Raw genomic sequence first — 19,377 nt, forward strand, 5'->3', positions numbered from 1 at the left:
CCCCATTCCAGAACTCCTCAGAATACCTGAAACTTAGAACAGAAACTCCTACCATTTAGTCATTGTAGTGGACTCTGTGGTAGGCTACCTCCCTAGATCTCCCATTCCGGACTGAGGCACTCATCCACCCACCCCCCACCCCCACTCCACCACCCGTCACAGGGGAGTTGGGTGACAATTCTCAGAACAGCGTCTCTTCAAGAATTGCCCTCCCAGGCTAGATTGCTCAGGGCGCCTAAGTGGCTCAGCCAGTTAAGTGTCTGCCTTTGGCTTAGGTCATCATCCCAGGGTCCTGGGATCGAGCCCCGCATCGGTGGGGAGACTGCTTCTCACCGTCTGTAGCTCCCCCTGCTTGCGCTCTCTGTGTCAAATAAATAAATAAATATCTTAAAAAAAAAAAAACTGCCCTCCCTCAAAGAAGGTCGTGCCCCTTCCTTGAGGGCACCCTCTTTTAATGTCTGGCCAATGATGGGGGAGGGGGAGGATAATAAAGGCCAGACTCCCTTGCCTCAAGAAGTATACCTCTGATGGGTCACCCCGGCCCACAGCTCCCTATGGGAGCCTCTGTTCCAACTCATTCACTGTTTACTTCTCCCTCTGTCCAAACTGCCATCAAGAGATACCAAGCCTGAGCCCCCAGTACAGCACCATCCTTTTGGGAGAGCAACCAGCCACTTGATGGCAAGTTGATTACACCGGAACAGGCAGTGATTCATTTTGACAGGAACGGATACATATTTGGGGTATAGGTTTGCCTTTCCTGTCCTCAGGCCTCAGCCAGCACTACCACCTGAGGACATGCAGAGTGTTTGATCCACCAAACCAATGGAATCCTGGGTAATATTTTTATTGGACCCAGGAACCCATTTCACTACAGAGTAGCTGCAGCAGTGGCCCATGACCCTGGGATCCACTCTTCTATTTCACATCATGCTACACAGAAGCTATCAGCTTGACAGCGATGAAATGGCCTTTTGAAGGTACAACTGAGCTACCATTCTGAAGGTGATACCTTTCAAAGATGGATACCTATCAAAGGTCTTCCGAGATGTTCATGCAAATCAACAATTATTGTATGGGCCTGTGTTCTCAGGAGGCATCATACATGGTTCTGGAATTTAAGGGAAAGAAGTAGGAGTGGCTTTGAGCCTTGCTGTATCACTCACAGTGACCCACTTGTGGTATCTATGCTTCTTGTCCCAGCAACTCTATAAACTCTGTGGGTTGAGAGGTCCTGGTGATTGACTAAGAAATGCTTTGCCAATTGTGATGGTAAAGGGAGCTGAGAGTGAGGGAAACAAAAATGGGTTATAGAGTAGGGAGGTAAGTATCAGCTGCAACCTTCAGACCAGGAGCAGTACCAGGGGTACTGATAGCTGTAGTTTGTTCTACTAACCTTCCTCTTCCCCAGCAAAAGAGACCACCTGGGGTACTGGAGGAGTTCTCGGATTTTATTATACAAAGTGAGTGGATCCAGTGCGAAGGGTTTGCTGTAATGGATGCTATGGGGTGCCACTCAGATCCTTCTTTCTGGATCAAGGTAATCATTCCCTCAGCTGCCAGAAATAGCAGCCGATGGCTCAGATGAGTGTCTCTTCTGATATTGTCCTCAACCAGAGAGTCACCTTGCCCACATCTAACTGATGTGGTTTTGGAATACAGGTGAGGTTCGGTGGGGTGAGGTCTGGAGCTGACGACCCAGAAAGAACTCTTGAGACATCTTTGGTGCAGAAAGGTGGTTTTACTAAAGCACGGGGACAGGACGCGTCGGCAGAAAGAGCTGCTGCCCTGGGGTTGTGAGGGATGACTGATTATATACTTGGGAGTTAGGGGAGGTAAGGAAAAGGGAGGTTTCAAAAGAACTTTCTTTTTTTAATTTATTTTCTAAAGATTCTATTTATTTGATGGAGACACAGCCAGAAAGGGAACACAAGCAGGGGAAGGGGGAGAGGGAGAAGCAGGCCTCCCGCTGAGCAGGGAGCCCAATACGGGGCTCCGGGGGGCTCAGGACTGTTTCCCAGGACGCCGGGATCATGACCTGAGCCGAAGGCAGCCGCTCAACGACTGAGCCACCCAGGCGCCCCTCAAAAGAGCTTTCATATGCTAAAGAGGATCTACAAGATATCAGAGGCCTTGCCATTATCACGTTGGGTTGTTTTCCCCTCTAGCAAGGTATTAACTTTAAGATAGTTGGGAGATTTTTGGAAGACTGTCACACCTGTCCCACCCAGGAGTGGGGGGTAGGGGGAGGATGCAGAGTGTCAGCTTATGCTTTGTCTTCAGCTAGCCTGCTCCCTCATCATAATGACTGGTTCATGCCCAGGTATGAAGGCTCAGCCCACTTTGCTCCAAAGCAGGACAGAGTTCCCTACAGGACTGGCTGAAAGGCCTTTGTTGTGACTATACTACCATTCAGTCCCTCCTATCCAGTCTTATTTCCTTCACTCCTCTACAGCTGTCGAATCCCTGGGTGCTCCCCGGTAAACTTCCTGCATGCAAATCTCCATCTCAGAGTCAGTTTCTGGGCAACTCAGTATGCAACAGTTATATCAGTTTGTTGTGTTTTTTTTTTTTAAACAGAAAATACCATCTAACACACAGGCTTTGTGTGGCTATCATATATATAGAAATTAAGAAACCCTGGATGATCTACATCTGGAAAGCTCACTGACCTCACCAGCAACACTGACACTGTTGCTTCTCCTTTTGGAGACTTTGTTTTCCTGGGACCCTGTTGCAGGTGCTGAATACTAGAAGCAGCCAGGAAGCCTTCCAGTTCAGCTTCTGTCTCATGCTCATTTCTCTTCTTCTTCAGCTCTCTGGTTGTGCCAGGCCATCATTCCAGGAAGTATTTCTATCCCCCTTTCCAGAAAGCTACTGGTAACACTAGCTGTCACGGATCTCCCTCCACCCACAGTCCAGTAAGTTCCAGATGCTGAAGGAGTTGTGGGAATCCCTCAGTGTCACCAGGAGGAGGGGAACTTAAATTCCTCTGGTTACTAATCACCATCTTCTGTTTCTTTCATTTGTCCTCATTGACTTTTTCTCATGATCAGAGAGTTAAGCCACTTCTTACTCCACTGCATCTTCAAGTCCCTATGCCCTCTGGGATTTCAACACCCTTTTATTGTAAATCTCTGTATTGCACTTTCAAATTTTATTATTATTATTATTACACTTTAAAATTTTTGAATGACAAAGCTATAAATGAGAACTAAGCTCTTTCCTCCCTTCTTACTTTCCTTCCTTCCTTTAGTACATTTCTTGTGTACCAACTCTGAGTCATCTCTTAAGTGAAGCCAGGCTATACCTAGCCCTATTTAAGGTTATTAAATGTGATATTAGGGACACAACCATTCCTTCTTGCAAATTCCCTAGAGGCCAAAGTTGGCAGCAGATTGCTAGTCTGGCTGAGTCTTGCAGCACGTCCCACTGGAACAACAACCCAGAGCTCATGCCCTTGGATGGAGAGCGTATTAACAGCATTCTCTTTGTGTAGGAAGGCCTCCAAGTTTTGTAAAGGCCCACTATATTTAGTGTAATAAAGTGAAATGTCCTCGACCAGTAGATTTCTATCAACGGGCCAGTCTTCAAAGGCCAACGGGTCAGGGAGGCTGGAAACCATAACCTAGTCCCCTCCCCAGTGGCTCTTTTCAGACATCAAGCCCTCTTGGTCACTTGTAAATCAAGAGCCACATAAAATTGGACCTTCTCCTTCCTCAGCTGACCTTAGTTCTCGAGCCTGGACACACTTCTCAATCTTTCTACAACCTCCAGGTTTCTGACCTTGGAATTCATTCTCCCAGACATAGCCTTGCCTCTCCCTCAGGGCACAATTTGGGGTCAGCAGAGGGAACTAGCCCTCCTCTTCAGCACATGATCTCCAAGTACCGTCTTTTCAAATGGAGAAATATGTAGAGAAGGTAGACAAAGACTGTGACTTTTAATACAATTACTCCTCCAGTTTCAGAACCCTTCTTGTTTCTTGCTCATCTTTTGTACCTGACCATAGGCACCATTTCTCTGACTTTAACTTCTTTTGTTTTGCTCCTCAATCAGGACTCAGGTTCCCTCACACAGGGACAAATCAAAGAAGGCAGAAAGAAGTAAGATAAATTGAACCACAGAACCCTGGAATACTCTGAAACTGGAGGCATCAGATGCCCCTGAAGATGGGAATGTGGGGTAGAAAGAAAAGATTGCTTACAAGCCTTTACAATGACCAGTAAAATGCCAGATCTTCTTCCCAACAGCACAGCAAAGTGACTACCCTTCCACCACCCTAGAAGAGGCCAAGCAGTTTATTCTTTTGAGAGGCTGGGTCAAAGGCTCCAGGCTTGGTGCACCAGGCACAGTGGAAGACAAGAGAACTAAATGAAAGTCTCCACAAGGAATGATGAACTCCCCTCACCCCACCCTCCAGCCCCTTTCCCCTGATAAGATCCCAGAAGGCTAGAAGGCAAGTTTATAAATTCCCATGCAAAAAATTTCTCTGACTGACCAGCCTAAGAGAAAAGATCTTTGCATAATGACATTTGGAGGTCCCTCCCCTGCAAATAAGAAATGTGATCAACTGTGAAGCCCAACAGCAGCAAATGAGAAATGTGATCAACTGTGAAGCCCAACAGCCAACAGGTTCTGCCCATTCACAGGGGGCATTTAAGTGTCTCCCTCTTTAATATGAATAGACAGCCATTCATGAGAAATCAATAATGTGAAATACAAACAAAAAGAGTTCAGAGGGAGAAGACAATGTAGTAAATAAAATTTCAAACACTAAAATTTAAATACTGCATCCATGGAGTATTTAAATAGCAAGGACAAGATGCCTTTTAAAAACAAAACAAAACCAGGAATGGAGGGAAGGGACAGTCAGAGCTTTAAAAATAACAATATGATAGCAGAAATTTAAAAATTCAATAGAAGAGTTAGAAGACAAAGTTAAGAAAATTTCCCAGAGGGACTCCCAGGTGGCTCAGTTGGTTAAGTGTCTGCCTTCAGCTCAGGTCATGAGGTCCTGGGATCAAGTCCTGCATCGGGCTCCCTGCTGGGCGGGGAGCCACTTCTCCCTCTGCCTGCCGCTCCCCCCCCGCCCCCATTTGTGCTCTCTTTCTCTGACAAATAAATAAATAAAATCTATTTAAAAAAACTAAAAAAGAAAATCTCCCAGAAAAAAAATAAAGATATGAAGAACATTACATCAGTTCAAGTGATCCAACAACTCAATCAAGAGTTCTAGAAAGTGAAAAGAGAAAATGGAGGAGAGGGGAGGGGATGACAAATAAGAACATACATTAAAAAAAGAATATACGTGAAAATTTCTCAAAACTGAAGGAAATGTGTTTTCAGATTGAAAGAGCCCATTGTGTTGGGTTCATTCCACACAGTGTATGAAAAGAGACCCTGTTCCAAGGTGCATCGATGTGAATTTCAGAACATTAGGGAGAAAGGGAAGATCTCAAAACTTCCCTGAGAGGAGGAAAAAAAAACATGGAAGGTGTTAGCATCTCAATAGCAAGGTGGAAAGCTAGACAACAAAAAAGCAATGCCTTTAAAATTCCGAGTGAAAATCATTTCCAACCTGTAATCCTATACCCAGACTCTCATTCAAGAGTACCGCTAAAACAAAGGCATTTTCAGATATGTGAGGTCTCAAAAATATTTACGTTTCATGAACTTTTTCTCAGGAAGCTATTGCAGGATGAGCTCCACCAAACCAAGTGCATAAAACCAAAAGTAAAATATGAGATCTAGCAAAGAAGGGATCCAACAAAAGAGAGATGCAGAAGAAATTCCTAAAATGATGTAAAAGGGAAATCTTAGTGATGAGGGAGCAGAAGCCTGGCTGAAGACCGAGCATAAGCCGACACCCTGCAACCTCTCCTCACCCCCCACTCCTGGGTGGGACATGTGTGACATTCTTCCAGGAATCTCCCAACTATCTTAATGTTAATGCATTGCTAGAGGGAAAAACAACCATAACTTGACAATGGCAAGGCCTCGCCTATCTTGTAGGTCCTACTTAGCATATGAAAGTTCTTTTGAAACCTCCCTTTTTCCTTACCTCCCCAAACCCCATAGTATATAATCAGCCACCCCTCACAACCCCAGGGCAACAGCTCTTTCTGCCCACGGGTCCTGCTCCCCCCTTAATAAACCACCATTTTGCACCAAAGACTCCTCAAAAATTCTTTCTTGGTCTCCGGACTCCACCCCACTGAAACTCACCTATATTTCAAAACCCCATCATCAGGATGACAGCTGGACAGCTGGCCTAGAGAGCAACAGGTTTAGACCTAAGCTGGATGATGGAAAGTCTGTGAGGGTAAAAAAAAACACACAAAACTGATGAAGTGAGAGATTTATAATTCTGTCAGAAGCCTTCGGCAGAAATTAATGATTGCTGTATGAAACTGAAGTTTAAAAAAGACAATTAGAAACCTAAGGGAAAACAAAATTATTATAAGATACAAAGTGAACAGCTCACCTGTGAACGGTATTTCCATAGGCATAATAATGCAAACACTGCAAATGAGTTTAACCAAAACTGCGATATAATCATAATGGGAGGATGGTTGTAGGTGAATGGTGTGTGTTGTAGAGGGTAGATATAAGAAAAGAGAATCCTACCCTTTGCAATAGGAAATCAGGAGATAAGACCTAAACCGAAAGAAAAGTCAAGGAAAAAAAAAGAATAAGCACCACAAGAAATGGCTAAAAGGTGTGAGTATAGCTGGCTCTGTAGAGGAGAAATCACAGGTGGGGAGGAGTGGGCAAAGGGACTGCCATTTTGTTTTGCTGCATTTAATTTTTATACTATGTGCTTCTATGTTTTGATTTTTTTAAAAGATTGAAGAAAAAAGTGAGTGAGGAAATAAGGAAGAAGAGAAAATTAGAGTAGAAAAAAACAAGATGAAGTCAGAAGTAATATTAGATCTAGTCCACATCATTGCTAAAGATAGGCTGAAAATTTGGTTCTGAGCTTTTTAGCAGACAGCACAAAGTGGGAAATGTAATCATTTATACAGATTGACCATGTCCAAGAGATAAAAACAAACCACTTACTAAGGAGAAATACATCTATTCCTGGTACTGAGATCCGAGAGACATTTTTCCCATCTGTCCTCCTAAAGAGGACATCATGTGACATAGTGAACCACAACCTCATCAACTTGCCTCCAGGAACTGCAAGAATAAGTTTCATTGAGCTGTTTCTTATGATGTCTCTTGACGTAGGTCGATGACAAAATGCCAGTGCAGACTGCAGTAAAAGCAATTCTGTGAAGAGATAAAAATCTGTTCACTTTAGAGAGGTAGTGAAACATGGTGGCTAGGGGGTGGGCCTGAGTTCCAAATCCGTCTCTTAAGAAAGTTACTTAACTACTCTGCACTCAGTTTTCTCACCTATAAAATAGGCCTAAATGTTATCATTTTGTAGGATTCTGTGAGGATTAAATAAATTTATGCTTATGAAGCACTTAAAGCAATGCCTGGCATATATAAACACTCAAAGAAAAAGATAGCTATTATTCAGAGAAATGTTTTTTGAAAACGGATCGCATGTGTAAGACTATACTAAACAAAACACCAAGATATTGGTGAAGGGATAAATATGTTGATTGATGGAATAGTATACGGAAATAGGTCCACACAAGTTAGCCAAATGATTTTTTTTTTTTAAGATTTTATTTATTTATTTCAGACAGAGAGAGAGACAGAGCACCAAGTAGGGGGAGCAGAGGGAGACGGAGAAGCAGGCTCCCCTCAGAGCAGGGAGCCTGATGTGGGACTCGATCCCAGGACTCTAGGATCATCACCTGAGTGGAAGGCAGACACTTAACAGACTGAGCCACCCAGGTGCCCCATAACCAACTGATTTTTGATGAAAGTACAAAATATTTAATGGAGGAAAGATAGTCTTTTCAACAAATGGTGCTAGAGCAATTTTGGATGTCCATAGTCAAAGAAATGAACTTTAATGTAAACTTCACACCTTATACAAAAATTAACTCAAAATGGATCATAGATTTAAATGTAGTATGTCAATCTGAAAAACAAACTGAGGGTTCTAGAGGGGAGGGGGGCGGGAGGATGGGTTGGCCTGGTGATGGGTATTGAGGAGGGCACGTTCTGCATGGAGCACTGGGTGTTATGCACAAACAATGAATCATGGAACACTATATCTAAAACTAATGATGTAATGTATGGGGATTAACATAACAATAAAAAAAATAAAAAAAAAATAAATGTAGTATGTCAAACTATAAACCTTTTAGATAAAAACAAAGGAGAAAATCTGCAGAACCTAAGGTTAGGTGAAGATTTCTTAGATATGATACTCAAAGCATACTCAGTAAGAGAAAATGTGACAAACTGGACTTCATCAAACTTAAAAATGTTTGCTCTGCTCTATTAAGAGCAAACCTGTTGGGGCACCTGGGTGGCACAGTTGCTTAGGTGACCAACTCTTGGTTTCAGCTCAGGGTTGTGAGATCAAGCCCCGAGTCGGGCCCTGTGGTCAGTGCAGAGTCTGTTTGGAGTTTCTTTCTCCCTCTTTGTCTCCCCCCCACGCCACCCCCCACCCCGCCATGCGCACGTAGCTCGCTCGCTCTCTCCTTCTCAAATAAATAAACCTTAAAAAAAAAAAAAAGAGCAAACTTGTCAAAAAGACCCTGTTAAAAGGATGAAAAGATAAAACACAGATCGGGAGAAAGTAGTTACAAACCAAAATGTATTCATAGCAGAAAGTACTGCAAACCAAACATCTGTAAAGGACCATAAGGAACTCTCAAAAATGAACAGTAAGAAAACCATCCAATTAGAAATGGGCAAAAGGGAGAGCTGGGTGGCTCAGTCAGTTACAGGTTTGCCTTCGGCTCAGGTCATGATCCTGGAGTCCTGGGATCGAGCCCCGCATCGGGCTCCTTGATCATCGGGGAGCCTGCTTCTCTCTCTGCCTGCCACTCCCCCTGCTTCTGCTCTCTCTCTCTCTGACAAATAAATAGAATCTTTAGGTAAAAAAAAAAAAAAAAAAAAATGGGCAAAAGAAATTAAAAGACATTTCTGGAAAGATGCATACAGTGGCAAATCAAAATATATTCAACATCATCAGCCATTAGGGAAATGCGAGTTAAAACTATGATGAGATTTCAGTATACATCTATGAGAATGGCTGAAATAAAATACAGTGGCAAAACCAAGTGCTGACAGAGAAACTGGCTCTATCACAAATTGCTGGTTGTAATGTAAAATAGTTTTATTACTCTGCAACATAATTTGGCAATTTCTTAAAATAACTGAACATACAGTTATCACATGACCCAGCAATCAACACTCCTGGGCACACACAGGTGCGTACACACACACACACACAAGTGCATATAAAACTGTGAAATCTGGGGGCGCCTGGGTGGCTCAGTTGTTAAGCGTCTGCCTTCGGCTCAGGTCATGATCCCAGGGTCTTGGGATCGAGCCCCGCATCGGGCTCCCTGCTCAGCGGGAAGCCTGCTTCTCCCTCTCCCACTCCCCCTGCTTGTGTTCCTGCTCTCGCTGTCTCTCTCTGTCAAATAAATAAAATAAAATCTTAAAAAAAAACAAAAACTGTGAAATCTGAACCTGAAAAAGTCTATTGATTGTACCAAGGTCCATTTCCTGGATTTGATTTTTACATTATTGTCATAACCACTGGGGGAAACTGGGTGCAGAGTACACTAGACCTCCCTGTATTGTGTTTGCAATTTCCTGTGAATCTATAATGACCTCAAACTAAAGTTGAAAAGGAAAAACAAATGCTATGAAAAATGTTATCAATTTGGGGATTAAAGTTATCTTTACTTAGCAAGCTCTTTCTAGATTGTATAAAAATGATCATTTAAATATTTGAAGGATTGGTAGAAATTGTAAAAATTCCTCTAAGAATAGCGTTTCTTTCAAAATACAGTGAAGGGAAAGAGGCATGTGGATGCAGGGTGGTTTTGTAGGTGCTCACTGTTTCAGGAAGGCAAGTAGCATATCTCCAAGAGTCCTTACAAAGTGGCACTTCTTACCATAGCCCTGTGTCTGGCCCTCAGCTTTTCAGCCCCAAAACCTGATTTTCTTGCAGATTGAGCATGGATTCTCCATTAACTGAGCTCGTAAGACTGATGTGCCATGAATGACAATCTCAGTCACACTCACATGTGCCAGAAAAGCCAAATTTCTCTCTGTTCTTTAAATCAATTTACTTTGGGGCACCTGGGTGGCTGCGTTGGTTAAGCGTCTGCCTCTGGCTCAGGTCGTGATCCCGGGGTCCTGGGATCGAGCCCCGCGGCGTCGGGCTCCCTGCTCGGTGGGGAGCCTGCTTCTCCCTCTTCCTGCTGCTCACCCTGCTCATGCTCTCTCTCTCTCTGACAAATAAATAAAATCTTAAAAAAAAAAAAAATCAATTACTTTAAACTCCAAACCCCCATCTTATAAGCTGGAGGAAATTCAACCTAAGTAATTCTTTGCAAAAGCAAAGAATCGTTGGTCTGGTGTCTGCACAGACACCCACTCTTGTAGTCTGAAGGGTACTCCCCAAAATCGTGATTGTAGCTTTTGTGATACTTGGGACTCAGTAGTCTTCACTGCCTGGAAGGCAGCCTCCCTGCGAACTCCATGCAGCCTTTTTCCCCTGAGGTCTTGCACCTTCTCAGGCTCTGAAATCTCCTCCTCCCCTGCCTCAGGTTAACTCCTAGAGAAGCCTCTTACTTCTCTAATATCCTTTCTCTCCCAGGCCTCCAGGACACACAGCATCACCTGATCAATCAGGTTAGCTTGTCCAGACAGTGGGGAAAAAAACACTAACTTGAAGCGGCTTTTATTTTGGGTCCTGCCAAAATACCCATGGTAATTACAAAGTCTCACTATCTTCTGAAATGTGGGGGAAAATATAGGGAGAACAAAATAAAATTAATATTTTAACAAATCATTCTGCCAAGACTACATTTGAACCAGAAACGCCATTTAATTAATTTGCAATAAGCAATGAGTATCACAGCAATAGGTCACATTCACATGCTAGCCCATTCTGCTCTTTTTTTTTTTTTTTAAGATTTTATTTATTTATTTGAGAGAGAGCGAGTGAAAGAGAGCACGAGACGGGGGCGGGGTGCAGAGGAAGAGGGAGAAGCAGACTGCCCGCTGAGCAGGGAGCCTGGCATGGGGTTGAATCCAAGTGCCCCAGGCATTGGCTGAATCCCAGTGCCCCAGGGTCATGACCTGAACCAGACAGATGCTTAACTGACTGAGCTATCCAGGCGCCCCATTCTGCTCTCTTTAACATAGATACTCAAGATTCTAATTAGCCTGTTGCTTGACAAGCCTGGAATCAGAACCAGGGAAATTAGAACAATCAACATTTAAAGGGGTCAGGCAGAATGAATGAATAAATAAATAAGTGGGTCAGACTGTTGTAGTCTGATGTATCAATCCCACGGTAGGGATACTCACATCGTGCTAAGGGAGTTGGAAAAACTGGAAGTTCATTGGCTATAGTCCCCTGGGTCCATGTTCACTTTGAGAATGTCCTTGCCAATGGAGTTACAATATTCAGAGGCATTTGGCTAGGACTCTCTCTCCCAGGAGAGCACTTGGATGAACACCACCACCATTTGTCCTAGAGACTGCCCTTTTTCTATGCTTCCACAACAGACCACCTCTTTCATCAAATAACAGGCCAGTCCTGCTGGCCTAGGATTCATGTCTCTTTGGGATGATTTTGCATAGATCTGTTCCAATCAGTTGCACAGGGACTTTAGATTAAACTCTCAAAGAGCCATATAATTTCTTTGTTCTTGGGTTACTCTTTCTGTACCTGCCACATCCTGATAATGGTATATACAAAACTAATTATATTAGATCTTCAATGTGGGATTCTAAACACAGAAGCATCCAAAAGAATTATCTTAAAAAATTTTTTTAGGGGCACCTGGGTGGCTCAGTTGGTTAAGCGACTGCCTTCGGCTCAGGTCATCATCCTGGAGTCCCGGGATCGAGTCCCGCATTGGGCTCCCTGCTCGGCGGGGGGTCTGCTTCTCCCTCTGACCCTCTTCCCTCTCGTGCTGTCTCTCATTCTCTCTCTCTCAAATAAATAAAATCTTAAAAAAAAAAAAAATTTTTTTTAAATAATTGTACTTTTAAAAAATTACATCATTGTAACCATTGAAGAATAATTGTTAGTATGCATGATGATGGGTGAAATCTGCTGGATACAAATGATCCAAGAATATCACTGAAATCGTATTTTTAAGTGTGGAGTGCGTACGGTTAAGTATTAAGTGATTTCACTGTACATGTTCCTAGGTATTTATGTTTTAGTGGGTAACAATATCTCTTTTGGATTATTGTATGTGTGCTGATTTGAGATATCTAAACCTCAGATATATCAATAATCTAGTATAGGACAAGCAAGTCCATGACATTTCTTCCCACTCTGCAAAGAAATAGTGGATGTTCTTTTTTTTTTTAAGAATTTTTAATTTTTATTTATTTGACAGAGAGACAGTGAGAGAGGGAACATGAGCAGGGGGAGCGGAAGAGGGAGAAGCAGGCCCCCCACTGAGCAGGGAGCCCAATGCGGGGCTCGATCCCAGAACCCTGGGATCATGACCTGAGCCGAAGGCAGACGCCCAACGATTGGGCCACCCAGGTGCCCCGATACTGGATGTTCTTTTTGTTCTTTTTTTTAAGATTTTATTTATTTATTTGACAGAGAGAGAGAGAAGGAACACAAGCAGGGGGAGTGGGAGAGGGAGAAGCAGGCTTCCTGCTGAGCAGGGAGCCCGATGTGGGGCTCGATCCCAGGACCCTGGGATCATGACCAGAGCTGAAGGCAGACGCTTAATGACTGAGCCACCCAGGTGCCTGGGATGTTCTAACAAAAGGATTGTTCTCTGAATTTGAAAGTGCTTAAAAGCAATCTTTATGGTAATTCCCCACATATATTATCTATGTGTATATTACGAATTATTACCCTATTTTCTACTTCACAGAATAAAATATTAGTAGTAAGAGTAACAATAATAATAGCTTTCAAGGTCATTTTTTTCCATAAAAAGTTTTAGTTCTATCACCCATGGCAGCAAGAATCAAATTCAGACTACACTTGTTCCCTCAAGCTGTTTAGTTACCTTGTATTCTCTAGTAACTTCTGCTTGCTTTTTCCTTCTCTTTTCAATCTTATTTTTCTTCTCTTTTTTCTCAAAATGGCACAAGCAGGGTACTCATCATTCCTAATGAGATCTTCCAATCTTAATCAATTCATTAAGTCCAATAAAGCAAGAAAAAAAACAGCAGACAACTGGCCTCATGAATGATTTTGTAATAGCTTTATCTATCAAGATAAATAGCTAGGCCATTAGCATGTTAGGGCTCCTGAGTAATTCCAGGATAATTTTAGGCTTCCAAAGGCAGTATATGAGAAAATGAAGTTTTTTTAAAGTTCAGTTCAACTGGTTTGGGGGTAAAACAGCATAATGTTTCTATCAAGTTGTGCTGTTTTATTTTGATTTGATTCCTTGACTATTTATGAAACACATGAATGTTTATGAAATACATGAATATATTTACTTTGAGCTTTGCTTTCCTCCAACTCATGCATACTGACCCTTTTTTATTTATGTAAACTTGAAATAATAATAATAATAACCTAGTTGTGTTCAGCTCTGTCCTTTGAGATGAAGAGATGCAGTCATAGCCCCAGAGGGAAGTCATATGGTCTCCATTGCTCTCAGCATGATTACAAGTAATGACTGTGCTCAGAATCTTGTTCAGATGACCATTTCACCCAAGATACATTTTTTGTGAAATACAGAACACCAGGCATTAGAGTAAGATGAGGCTTAGAAGAGTTAACATGTTTTATTTTGCTAGGACACTTTCATGTATCATTATTACCTACTGACTCCATCCTATTGCATCAGGATTGGAGCATCAGGACAGAATCTGTTCTTGTCCTCTTGGCTCTGGCCAGAGCTCCGGTCTTGCACACATTCTGTGACACTCACTTGGCCAGGAGGAACCCAGGGCACAGGGAGAGCTGCCTACTGTTGCCATGTTGCATGAGGTGACAAGAATATCTACTTAGGTTTAATTTTCACTGCAGGAAATTATAAAATCAGATTACTGCACAAAATGGGACTCACTCTAAGAGGCTATAGTGAGATTTAGAAGCCTTTCAGCCCACTTATCAAAAGCTTATAGTTTCCATTTCATTGCGGATGAAACAATAGTAAATATTGAGCAAAGGAAGTTGATCCACATCCGGAGGATTGTATTAAGTCAAACAACAAAAGTTGTGCAGATCCCAGGCAATGAGTTGCATATTAAAATTCACAGCAACCCATAGGCACATTTCATCAAAAGCCTTGAGACATTGTAATGTATCCTTTTCACCGCTGACTCTATCCTGAGTCTAGCTGAAAAACAAACAGTAATCATGCTTTTTTTTTAATCAGTATTTTTCTTTTAGCAACATAGCAGATCTAGGGACCTATCAGATAGTGTTGTCCACAGAGCAGTATCAAGGCATTATTTCCTATAACGAAATTTAATTTCACATTTTTTTAAAGATTTTATTTATTTATTTGACAGAGAGAGACACAGAGAGAGAGGGAACACAAGCAGGGGGAGTGGGAGAGGGAGAAGCAGGCTTCCCGCCGAGCTGGGAGCCCGACGCAGGGCTCGATCCCAGGACCCTGGGATCATGACCTGAGCCGAAGGCAGACGCTTAACGACTGATTTCACTAATTTCACATTTTATAGCAAGTTATCTTTTTTTTTTTAAGATTTTATTTATTTATTTGACAAGAGAGCACAAGCAGGGGAGAGGGGCAGAGGGAGATGGAGAAGCAGACTCCCCGATGAGCAGGGGCTCAATCCGAGGACCCTGGGATCATGACCTGAGCTGAAGGCAGACTCTTAACCGACTGAGCCACCCAGGTGCCCCTATAGCAAGTATCTTCTAAAGAAGTCTTGTTAATTGATCTTTTTTTTTTTTAAAGATTTTATTTATTTATTTGACAGAGAGAGACACAGAGAGAGAGGGAACACAAGCAGGGGGAGTGGGAGAGGGAGAAGCAGACTCCCTGCTGAGCAGGGAGCCCGATGTGGGGCTTGATCCCAGGACCCTGGGATCATGACCTGAGCCGAAGGCAGACGCCTAACGACTGAGCCACCCAGGCGCCCCGTTAATTGATCTTTTAATCAGTTAGGCTGAGTATGAGGGAAAGTAGGTCAAAATAAAGTTATTATGCAATCTCAGTATTTTTAAACTTTGTTTTATATTTGGGGATTTTTAATTTATGTGTGGTTTTTAATATATCTATGTGATATGTATACCCAGTGGTATGCTGGTATGTCAGCCCTTCAAATAAGTAGTCTTGATTTACAGCCTTTGACAATTTCCATGCTGTAAATACTCCCACCGCGGCCAATTTCAAGCCATCAACATGATGCCACTGAATGTGAAGTTGGGAAGAGATGTGCACCTGCGGCTCTAGTGAGTCGGTACCAACAAGCCCCACTTCACTACTGTATGTATACACAGGTGTGTGTGTACATGTAAATATACACACATATATAAAGATATGTGTGCACACAAGCACATACTCCTACGTGTATGGGTATGTATACACCGCACACACGCACGCACGAATGCTCACGCACGCACGCACGCACGCAGAAGGCTACGGAGCAGAGAGGAAGACCGAAGGCGGTGCCTACTTTGAAATCCCACCTCTACTGATCGATTTCTAGTTATGTGACTTGGGGCAAATCACTTAACTTTTCTGTTCCTCGATTTTCCTCTTTTGCATTATGAACATAATAATAATTGTACCACTTAGAAGGTATGTTATCAAAATTAAATAAATCAATATACGTAAAGTATTAACAGTAACATGTAAGTGCTATATAAGCATCAGCTATGATTATTGATGTTACTATTAATATTATTATTGATATATAACTGGGTGTGTGCATATATGTGTATACACACATATGTAATGATTTGTCAGGATCTTGCCCACCTGAAGCCCTGCTGCTGGCCTGCATCTCTCTCTATTCCCCAGCCTCTTCCAATTTGCAGGTTCAGGTTAGCCTTGTAGGGATTAGACTCTGTCCCAATTAGAATCAGCAAATCTTTAGACTTGAGGAAGGACCTCTTCTGTTATGGGGCCTTAAGTGTGCTGTCTTGCCTTTGTGTCCCTCTCCCTCAGTCCCTGGGGAGCTCCAGGAACTGGAGCGTTGCCCTGGGTGTTTGGCTCCTACCTTCATCCCCCAGAGCCTTTCAGCTCATGTGGTTGCCTCTCTTCTATTGCTTTCTGACTGGTGTTTTTTCCGAATCCTTGCTCTCTGAGTGTGTACCTGGATCTCTGGACCTCAGCTGCTGGGATCTGACCTCATGACCTTGCTTTCCTTTGGAACCCCAACTGATGATCTTGTTCTCGACCTTCCCCGTTTCTTATCCATTTTTAGTGCAATTCCAATTCTCTTGATCTGGGATATGTATAACTATGATGCCCATTCAACCTGGGTTTTCCAGATAATGTCAATTTTAAATATTCTGTCCTTTTGACTCTAGTGCTTTGGTATATAAAGTATATTGCCCAGAGAATTTTTGATGACAGAAAGAACTACAAAACCCCATAGTCAAAACACATTCTTTTTCTTTAATTCAGAAAAATCATGGTGTGTCTAACCTTTTCATTTCCAATACTGAAGTGACCACTAGTCTTTTTTTTTTTCAGATTTTATTTATTTGAGAGAGGGGGGGAGAGAGAGAGAGAGAGAGAAAAGGAGTGTGAGGGACGGGCAGAGAGAGAGGGAGAAGCAGGCTCTCCGCTGAGCAGGGAGCCCAACACGCGCCTGGGATCATTTTTTTTTTTTTAAAGATTCGCCGTGAGAGGGAACACAAGCAGGGGGAGTGGGAGAGGGAGAAGCAGGCTTCCCGCCGAGCAGGAAGCCCGATGTGGGGCTCAATCCCAGGACCCTGGGATCATGACCTAAGCTGAAGGCAAATGCTTAACCAACTGAGCCACCCAGGCACCCCAAGAAGTGACCACTAGTCTTAATGGCCAATCCCAATCCATGGTCCAAGTCCTACTACTCTATCAGGCAGTAACATATTGCATGGTGTAAGTAATTCGGAAAGAAGGCATAGTTCACAGGAGGACCCAAAAACTTCCTTGCCAAATAATTGCAGAAATGTCACACATTCTGTTCTCATTTAAAAAAAATTATTTACTCTATTTGTGTGTACATATTGTAATCATCTGATATTTGTTGTCTGGATGTAATGGAGGCAAACAACTTAACTGTTTGCCTCCATTCCACCTCTTTGTGACCACATGTCTATTAACTGTTGTCTCTACTGATGGCGTGCCCTGGTAAACTCCTCTGTAAGTCGGCAAGTGGCTAAATTTCTGCGAAATCTAAAATCAGTGGTTGGAGCTTGGTTACCCCACCATTTCCCACTGATTCAAACTCTGCCAGCAGTGTCCCTGCCTTGCCAGGCATTCAAAGGCAAATTCTTGAAAACATTACCTCTGAGGGGCGCCTGGGTGGCTCAGCCGTTAAGCGGCTGCCTTCGGCTCAGGTCATGATCTCAGGGTCCTGGGATCAAGCCCCACATCGGGCTCCCTGCTCGGTGGGAAGCCTGCTTCTCCCTCTCCCACTCCCCCTGCTTGTGTTCCCTCTCTCACTGTGTCTCTCTCTGTCAAATAAATAAATAAAATCTTTAAAAAAAAAAAAAAAGAAAATATTACCTCTGAGAAAACTGCAAAATTCACATTTCCACTGGAGTTCTAAATAACCATTATTTCTTGAAATCAATGTATTCTATTGAAAGGGAGAAGAAGCATTCTAGCATCATTTGATGATTGTGGTTGTGGTGGTGGGGCTGGGACAGGGTAGGAAGGGGAAGGTGATAGCCAAAAATCCTTTTTTCTTTAGAAACTCCCATGCAAGCAAACCTTGGGGCCCTCTCTTTTTAGAAATGACTCACTCTAGCAGTTTAAATAAAACTCATTCTTTTCTACTTACTCCCCTTTATTAAAAGAGAAAAAAGAGTAAGGTTAGATGGGGTACTGGGCTGTTACCAAGCATTGATTTTAAACCAGCTTTCTCACTGACTTTCTTGATGAACCCCCAGGGGTTCTATAGACAGAATTCAGGATGCCAGTGAATTTGTAAGGGAAAAAATTACATCATTATTAGTTGAAATTTAGCATTTCATTCAGCAAAACCTCCTCAACCTCTCCTCTGTTATTTCTTCCCATTTGTAGGCTTAAAGGTGCCATGTAGTTCTTTGATTATTACTATAGACAAGAAACCACAGAGTGTTAGTAGGACTTGTGATTTCACCAATAGAAGCCAGATATTTTCTTTCTTTTTTTTTTTTTAAATTTTTTTATTGTTATGTTAATCCCCATACATTACATCATTAGTTTTAGATATAGTGTTCCATGATTCATTGTTTGTGCATAACACCCAGTGCTCCATGCAGAACATGCCCTCCTCAATACCCATCACCAGGCTAACCCATCCTCCCAACCCCCTCCCCTCTAGAACCCTCAGTTTGTTTTTCAGAGTCCATCGTCTCTCATGGTTCTTCTCCCCCTCCGATTTCCCCCCCTTCATTCTTCCCCTCCTGCTACATTCTTCTTCTTTTTTTCTTTCTTAACATATATTGCATTATTTGTTCCAGAGGTACAGATCTGAGATTCAACAGTCTTGCACAATTCACAGCGCTTACCAGAACACCTACCCTCCCCAGTGTCCAACACCCAGTCACCCCATCCCTCCCACCCCACCCCCCACTCCAGCAACCCTCAGTTTGTTTCCTGAGATTAAGAATTCCTCATATCAGTGAGGTCATATGATACATGTCTTTCTCTGTTTGACTTATTTCGCTCAGCATAATACCCTCCAGTTCCATCCACGTCATTGCAAATGGGAAGATCTTATTCCTTTTGATGGCTGCATAATATTCCATTGTATATATATACCACATCTTCTTTATCCATTCATCTGTTGATGGACATCTCGGCTCTTTCCACAGTTTGGCTATTGTGGACATTGCTGCTATAAACATCGGGGTGCACGTAGCCTTTCGGGTCCCTACTTTTGTATCTTTGGGGTAAATACCCAGTAGTGCAATTGCTGGATCATATGGTAGCTCTATTTTCAACTTTTTGAGGAACCTCCATACTGTTTTCCAGAGTGGCTGCACCAGCTTGCATTCCCACCAACAGTGTAGGAGGGTTCCCCTTTCTCCGCATCCCCGCCAACATCTGTCATTTCCTGACTTGTTAATTTTAGCCATTCTGACTGGTGTGAGGTGGTATCTCATTGAGGTTT

The 19,377-nt window shown here is 42.8% G+C and overlaps 1 long non-coding RNA gene across 4 annotated transcripts in view; it reads right to left on the minus strand.

Moving 5' to 3' along the window:
- Positions 1-19,377, minus strand: part of LOC118552713 (uncharacterized) — a 56,169-nt gene that overhangs the window by 15,671 nt on the left and 21,121 nt on the right. The window contains exon 1 of one of the 4 annotated variants that reach the window (XR_013442412.1): positions 6,229-6,304. The exons of the other annotated variants lie outside the window; for them this stretch is intronic. This is a non-coding gene — a long non-coding RNA (uncharacterized LOC118552713). Of the gene's footprint in view, positions 1-6,228; positions 6,305-19,377 lie in introns of those variants that run through there. 4 annotated transcript variants of the gene reach the window in all.

The sequence above is a fragment of the Halichoerus grypus genome, chromosome 11 (genome assembly GCF_964656455.1).
Source record: "Halichoerus grypus chromosome 11, mHalGry1.hap1.1, whole genome shotgun sequence".
Lineage (NCBI taxonomy): Eukaryota > Metazoa > Chordata > Mammalia > Carnivora > Phocidae > Halichoerus > Halichoerus grypus.